Source organism: Crocuta crocuta, unplaced genomic scaffold (assembly GCF_008692635.1).
Source record: "Crocuta crocuta isolate KB4526 unplaced genomic scaffold, BGI_CrCroc_1.0 scaffold943, whole genome shotgun sequence".
NCBI lineage: Eukaryota > Metazoa > Chordata > Mammalia > Carnivora > Hyaenidae > Crocuta > Crocuta crocuta.
Genome location: NW_027528208.1, coordinates 684,482 through 692,555, shown reverse-complemented (window position 1 = coordinate 692,555; position 8,074 = coordinate 684,482). Strand labels below are relative to the sequence as shown.

Genomic DNA, 8,074 nt, shown 5'->3' with positions numbered 1-8,074 from the left:
TATCCTTCACAAACAGAGATGCAAAAGTTTTTAGCAACATTTTAGTAAATCAAATCCAACAATATATACAAAAGTAAATGCATCAGGACAAAGTTGAATTCACTCCAAGAATGCAAGAAAAACCATATGATCATATGGACAAATGCAGAAAAAGCATTTGACAAACTCCACCAACCATTCCTGATTTAAAAATAAAACTCTTAGAAAACTAGAAATAAAAGATAATTATCTTCTCGACATGATATAGAGCATTTCCGAAAAACCTATAGTAACCTTAAACTTCTTTAAAGTTGTAATTTTGGGTTTTTTTTAAATGTTTATTTTTGAGAGACAGAGAGAGAGAGAGCAAATGGGGAAGGGGCAGAGAGAGATGGGGACACCGAATCCATCTGAAGCAGGCTCCAGGCTTTCAGCAGTCAGCACAGAGCCTGATGCGGGGCTCGAACCCACTAACCACGAGATCATGACCTGAGCCGAAGTCGGTCGCTCAACCAACTGAGTCACCCAGGCGCCCCTTTAAGTTTTAATTTTGATTCCAGTTAGTTAACACAATGTCTTATTAATTTTAGGTGTACAATACAGTCTCATTCAACACTTCTATACACCATCCAGTACTCATCACGACAAATGAACTCCTTAATCCTCATCACCTATTTCAACCATCTTCCACCCACTTTCAGCAACCATCAGTTTGTTCTCTATAGTTAAGTCTGTTTCTTGGTTTGGCTTCTTTCTCTCTCTCCCTTTTCCCCCTTTGCTTGTTTGTTTTGTTTCTTAAATTCTATATAGGAGTGAAATCATATGGCATTTGTCTTTCTCTGACTAACTTATTTCACCTAGCATTGTACTCTCTAGCTCCATCCATATCATTGCAAATGGTAGTAACATCAAACTCAATAGTATAAGACTGAATGTCTTTCCCCCTAAGATAAGGAACAAAGCAAGGATCTCCATTCTCATCACTTCAATTCAACATTGTAACGGAGGTTCTAGCCAGTGCAATAAGGCAAGAAGGAAAGAAAAGGTATACAGATTGGAAAGGAAGAACAAAGTTGTCTTTATTTGAAGATGACATGTATGTATGTATTCATTTATGTAGAAAATCATGTGGAATCTCCAAAAAACCACTAGGACTTTAGCAAGATTGCAGGATACAAGATCAGTATACCACACTTAACTGTATTTCTAAATACCAGCAATGACCCTTAAGGAATTGAAGATTTTTTCTTTTTTAAATTTTTTTAAAATTTATTTTATTTCCTTTTGAGACAGAGAGACAGAGAGACAGCGTGAGTAGGAGAGGGACAGAGAGAGAGGGAGACACAGAATCTGAAACAGGCTCCAGGCTTTGAGCTGTCAGCATAGAGCCTGATGAGGGGCTTGAACCCACAAACCGGGAGATCATGACCTGAGCCGAAATCGGACGCTTAACTGACTGAGCCACCCAGGTGCCCCAGGAACTGAAATTTTAAAACGTCTTGCATAGGGTGCCTGGGTGGCTCAGTCGGTTAAGCCTCCGACTTTGGCTCAGGTCATGATCTCATGTTTTGTGAGTTTGAGCCCCAAGTCAGGTGAGCATGAGCCCCGCTTTGGGTGAGTTCTGCTTCGGTCAAGCTCTGTTTCTCTCTCTCTCTCTCTCTCTGCCCCTCATGGGAATCCCCTCTCTCTCTCTGCACTTCGCTCACTTGTGCCCTCTTTCTCTCAAAAAAATAAAAAATAAAAATAAAGTGACATTCATTATAGCATCAAAAATATGGAAGTACATGTACGAGAACTGAACACTGAGTACAAAACTTTGCTGAGAGAAATTAAGAATTTAAATAGAGAGATATACCAGGTTCATGGATCAGAAAACTCATAATAAGATGTCAATTCTCTCAAGGTTAATTTATAGATTCAATGCAATCTCAGTCAAAATCCTAGCATGTTTTGTTTTGTATAAATGACAAGCAGATTCTCAAATTCACATGGAAATAAAAAGGACCAAAATGGCTTAGAGGGGGACCTGGCTGGCTCAGTTGGAAAAGCGTGCAACTCAATCTCAGGGTCAATGAGCTCANGATGCAGGAATTAGTAAAAAGAATAATAATAAACTTAAAAAAAATTAAGGGCGCCTGGGTGGCTCAGTTTGTAGCAGGATTCTGGCACAGAGAGTCGTGACACGGAGGCTTTTCTTTCTAGGAAGCAACTTTATTTCTGCCAGCACTGACAGTTGGGTTCATACCCAAAGAACTGAGCCCCGAACACCACGTGGCGTAGTTTTTAATATAATTTTTACTTCTTTGTCTCTCCATGTGTTAACACACAAACATGCAGTCTGATTAAGTGGTCTTGTGTTACAAGGTCGTGAGGGATATTGTCATGTATGCATATAGCCAGGTTGCCTTGAGGTTTTTCTTTTTCTTTCCTTAGGGAGGGGACCCTACCCCATTCCCTCTTTGATGCTCGGACCCCCCTATTTAGGGTCAAAGAGCACCATCTTGGTTTAGAGGTTTATATTTTATAAGATCATTGCATGAGTGGCTGTCTTTTTTTTTAAATTATGGCCTCAATGAGACCAGAGGCAGACCATACAAGCAGGGGGAGCTAAGCAGGGTAAGACTAAGCACTCTCCTAAAATTAGGAGGATAATTCCCATGAGGGTTTTGAATCCCCTGAGAGTTGAAAACCATTGCGGGCAGTTGAGTTATAAAATCTTTGGCTTAGGCATGTTAAGTTGTTTTTTAATTTTTTAATGTTTTATTTATTTCTGAGAGAGAGAGAGACAGCGTAAGCAGGGGGAGGGTCAGAGAAAGAGGGAGACACAGAATCTGAAGCAGGCTCCAGGCTCTGAGCTAGCTGTCAGCACAGAGCCTGACTCAGGGCACGAATCCATGAACCGTGAGATCATGACCTGAGCCAAAGTCGGACGCTCAATCGACTGAGCCACCCAGGTGCCCCTAAGTTTTTTTTTAAGTTTTTTTTTTAATGTTTATTTTTGAGAGAGAGAGACAGAGTGCGAGTGGAGGAGGATCTAAGAGAGAGGGAGACACAGAATCTGAAGTAGGCTCCAGGCTCTGAGCTGTCAGCACAGAGCCCCACGCAGGACTCAAACTCACAAACATCGAGATCATGACCTGAGCCAAAGTCGGACACTCAACCAACTGAGCCACTCAGGCACTGTGGCATGTTAAGTTTTTAACAGAGACAATGATGAACTTTTTTCCCACTAGGCAAGACAGATTTTCCCAATAATTGAACCTTTGAGAAGCCAAACCCCCATAGTAGGACTGGGGTATTTTGTTTTTCTATAAGGTTTGTGGGGATCTAATTTTTTTAGTCTCTTATGGCCATTGTTTTCCCATGTTGGTACCAACAAAGTATCCTAACCACAAAAGGAAGGTGAGTGTTAACAGAAACCTCTCACCACATTTCCAGGCTGCCAGGGCAGCCTCGGCCAATCCCATGGCAAAGAGTAGAGCAAGAATCACAATAATAGTGAGAAATTAGACGTGACAGTGCATCACAGTAGGGAAACAGACAGAAAATGAGGACAGTCTTTGGTTTCATTGGACTGTCTGCCGTGGGTAGATTAGTCAGCTTCCAGAGTGACTAAAGCAGGGCTTCAGTCTCCCGGAGCCTCTGGAGGTGAGGATTGCTTCTTCCGTATGGTCAGCTTGCACGGCGTTGATGGATCAGGAATGCACTCTCAGTTTTGAGATGCCAGCTTCACTCTGCAGTAGTGAACCCAGGGACCCACTTCAGCTACCTTTACTGCAGTAGGGGTGGACAAAATGAGAGTGAACCGGCCCCTCCAGAAGGGTTTTATGGGTCGGACTTTCATTCCTGTATCCATATTACATCTCTGAGTTTAAAGGGGCGAGGGTCTGTGGTCAGATTTACAAGTAATCGCTCCCTGACCCAGTGGTGAAAGGTGGTTAGGGTAAAGCCAAGGGTCTGCATCTGTTGTTTTAGGGTTAGATTGTCTATCTCATTTAGATTCCCTCCTTACGCCCCTGATAATGGGGGGAGGGTGCCCATAAAGGATTTTATAAGGGGAGAACCCCATCTGCTTCTTTAGTCTCCCACTTGTAGCTGCAGTCTGCCTCCCTGAAGGTCCTTTATCTCTCCCCGCCTAATGTTAACCCTTTCCTTACTTATTTCTCCCCCCGAATAGGGCCTGTAACTGCTATTAGGGAACAAACGATGACCGTTCTGGCTTCTTCAAGCTGATAAGGGACAGTGTGGGCGTACAGCAGTTAGAGTCTACCCAAGGGTCGGTCGAGTGGCCCACAGTATGGTTTTACAGGAAGGCTGGCAGGCATGAGGCAGCATAAACATTAGCAGGCACAAAGAGAAAAACACAAAGATTTTACTGACCAAGAAGATGGCATCTTAAGATAATGTCTACAGTTTCCAAATCTGTCAAATAATCTAGGGGAGACCCTGGCTTTGTAAACAACATATGTCAGGGAATCTCTCATAACCCAGGTGATGGAGAAGCAGGAGCAGTAAGTAATCAATGGTGGCTCTATTTCCGCGAGTTTGGCCCAAACTTAATTAAAAAAATTTTTTTGAGCATCTAATGCTTGTGAGGTGTTATTTAGAGTTTTGCTGAGTCTAAGCAGACAGTCTACTGTTTTTTCAGGTGTTAAAACTTTTTCAAGAGCCAAGAGTTCTACTAGAGAAAGAGTCAAGGCAGCCATTTACCATTATTAATTTGTAAAGTTTTAGGTAAGCCAAACCTGGGTATTATTTTATAAAGCAGAATTCTTATTACTTTTTGTGCCTTGTCTGTCTTGTAGGGGAAGACCTCTACCCAATTAGTAGAAGTATTAATCCATACAAATAGATATTGTCTTCTTTGGTTTGTTTGTTTGTTTTTAACAGCTCCACTTCACCTGTAGGACCTTGGGGTACGGANGATCATCATTGGTCAATGAGGGAAGGGGTTAAAGAGCCAAAGTCAAGAAGGTCTATTCCCGTGCCTTTTTCAACAATGCCCACATAAATGTGTTTCAGCCCTGTGGACGTACATTTTTGGCATACGATGGGCTAAATTTAGTAAAATGCCTCCCATGTATCTTAGTAAAAGCCCTTTATATGTCATCCATCCCTCATATGGCAGAGGCATCCATTTCTCTGCTAAACAAGAACAACACAAATGTGGAGGATTTTGAGGCCAACACCAAGGGTATTGCCATCATTTTCTCAGCCTTTGGATCAAAGGAGGAGGAATTTTAATCTTAACCTTGTGTACTTTTAAAAATCCATTTATTTTAACTTTAGTCCATCCTGACCACACAAAAAATTTCTTTTTAAAGATTTTCCTTCACGAACCTTCTACAACTTTTCTTTGCATTTAGATTTTGTCCCAAGCCATTTTTCCCCCAAATAACCAATCTCATTTAGGACAAAATTACTTTCTTTTACCTTCAACAAAAATATATTTCCATTTCTTATATCTTTCTTTTATATCTCCTACTTTTCTACGTACAGGGTTGCTTTTCTTTTTTTTTTTTTAATGTTTTATTTATTTTTGAGAGAGAGAGAAAGAGAGAGACAGCATGAGCAGGGGAGGGCCAGAGAGAGAGGGAGACACAGAATCTGAAGACAGGCTCCAAGCTCTGAACTAGATGTCAGCACAGAGCCTGATGTGGGGCTCGAACCCACGAACCACGAGATCATGACTTGAGCTGAAGTCAGACGCTTAACCTACTGGGCTACCCAGGGGCCCCCAGGGTTGCTTTTCTTATTTTTATCAGTTTTAACTACATGTAGCAGAATTTTAACTCTTGGAAACTTTAGTCTCCAGTGAAAACTAAGTAGTAACCAATTGTGAACTCTGTGTTACATCAGAATTTTTTAGACGCAAACTTATGAATCCATTAAGCACAAAGCATGTTTTTCAACAGTTCCAAATATCCTTATTTTTTTTTTCTGCAACAAGTCAGAAACACAAACCTACATCTAGTAATCAGTGCTTTAGCCTCTTATCTTGTTAGATATCCAATGAATTCAATCTCAATTTATCATGGAAGCAAACTTTAACTTTTAAGTTACCAAAGACTTTGAAAGTTATCTTAATAATTACCCATGAAAACTTTGAGACAGACAAAATTAATCATCACTTTAAGTCATCCTTTTGTTAACAAATTGGAACAGAGATAACATGAGTCTAATTGACCATCAGCAAATCTAGGTAGAATAAAAGATTTTTTTAATGTTGATAAACATTGTCTATCTCAAACCAACAAACTTAAATTAGCTTAAACATTGAATACGTTTTACTTGTGTCCACATAAGACAATTTGTTCCCCATGGTTCATTTTTACCTGGAACGTTGGTGGGGAAATCTGATGTTGGTGGTCTTCGTTCCTCAACATCTAGGGTGGGAGGAAGAGCTGATGGTGCCTGAAGCATTGAGGAGCCAGTTATGTAGGCTGTACCCCAGGTGGTACAGAAGCGGGAGGGAGGGAAGGAAAGGCAGAAGAGACGAGGTCCTGCAGAAGGCAGAGAAAGAGAATTTCTGGTTTTATTTGTTTTGTTTTCAACCAGTAGAATTAGGCAGTTCATGTCAGTCCAGAGAAGATAGGGAATTTCCCTGAAAACACAAGGAGTTTCAGCAGCTGCTTGGGAATATTCCATAAAGTCCCTGTTCTGGGGTAGACTAACCAGAGATAGTTGGCTCTAATTATCACAGTCGTTGACCCAGGAAATGAACAAGAGACAAGTTCCCATACACAGTCACATGGCGACTCCAACCTGTCGCCCAGCACCTCAGACTTGCAGCTTCGTTCCTCTTCTCTTGTGGAACTACTATTGCAACTCTGGGAGGTGATCAGGCTCTCCTTCTGCCTATTACGGGCAGGTCTGCCAAAACCAACCCTGGTTCTTACCAGTCTGACAGGCGCTCCCTGGGTCTCATGGGTTCTGTTAGTACACACAGGGTCCTTGCCCCAGCATGCCAGGAGGGCTAGTTTCCTGCAGATCAAGCGGTCCACTAGTGCCAGGTGAGCCACCTCTCCCAACGCCCTGAGGTTCGCAACTCTGGTGGCAAAGGAGGTGGAAACACACTGTCTACGAATCCCTGATGAGAGCCCCCAAGTAATGTAGCAGGATTCTGGCATAGAGAGTCGTGACACCGAGGCTCTTCTCTCCAGGAAGCAACTTTATTCCTGCCAGCACAGCTCAGTTGAGTTCATATTCAAAGAACTGAGCCCTGAATGCCATGTGGTGTAGTATTTTATATATTTTTACTTCTTTGTCTCCCCTGTATGGTAACACACAAACTGATTAAGTGGTCTGATTAAGTGGTCTCATGTTACAAGGTCGTGAGGTATGTTGTCCTATATGCATATAGCCAGGTTGCCTTGAGGTTGTTGTTTTTATTTTTGTTTTTCTTTCCTTAGGGAGGGGACCCTGCCACAAGTTGGTTAAGCATCCAACTTCCACTCAGGTCATGATCTCCCGGGTCTGGTCGGTGAGCTCCATCCCTGCATGGGGTGATCTTGAGCCCTGCTTTAGGTTCCACACTCTCTCTCCTCTCTCTCTGCCCCTCGCTCACTTGTACTCTCTCACCCTCAAAAACAAATAAAATTGTAGCTATTTCTAGAAAAAAACCCCAGCAACTTAGAAAAGCAACAACAAATTTGGAGGACTTCTTGACTTCAAGATTTATTGTAAAGTTATATTAATCAAGACATTGTGGTATTGGGGTCAAGACAGCACCATATATCAATGAAAGAGAACAGAAACTCCAGAAATAGACCTACACACATATGGGCAATTGACTTTTGAAAAAGATGCAAAGGCAATGCAGAATGGGCAATATTTTCAACAAATGACGGACCAATTGAATATCCACGTGCTCCCCCAAAACAACTCAGAACAGTAATTGCCCCATGGAGGAAGGGATTGACTAAAAGAGGGAGGAGGGAAATTTCTGGTAAACAGTCCATATCTTGATAAGGGTATATTCATCATTTGTCAGGATGCTATAAATTTTGACTTGTGAATCTTGCTGTCTGGAAATTTTACTTTTAAAATGCCTATAAATAGGGGCGCCTGGGTGGCTTAGTCGGTTAAGCGTCCG

At 41.8% G+C, this 8,074-nt stretch overlaps 1 long non-coding RNA gene across 2 annotated transcripts in view; it reads right to left on the bottom strand.

The window, feature by feature from the left end:
* Positions 1 to 8,074, bottom strand: part of LOC144222476 (uncharacterized) — a 46,163-nt gene that overhangs the window by 28,419 nt on the left and 9,670 nt on the right. For both annotated transcript variants that reach the window (XR_013332406.1, XR_013332405.1), the window contains exon 3: positions 6,315 to 6,482. This is a non-coding gene — a long non-coding RNA (uncharacterized LOC144222476). The remainder of the gene's footprint in view (positions 1 to 6,314; positions 6,483 to 8,074) is intronic.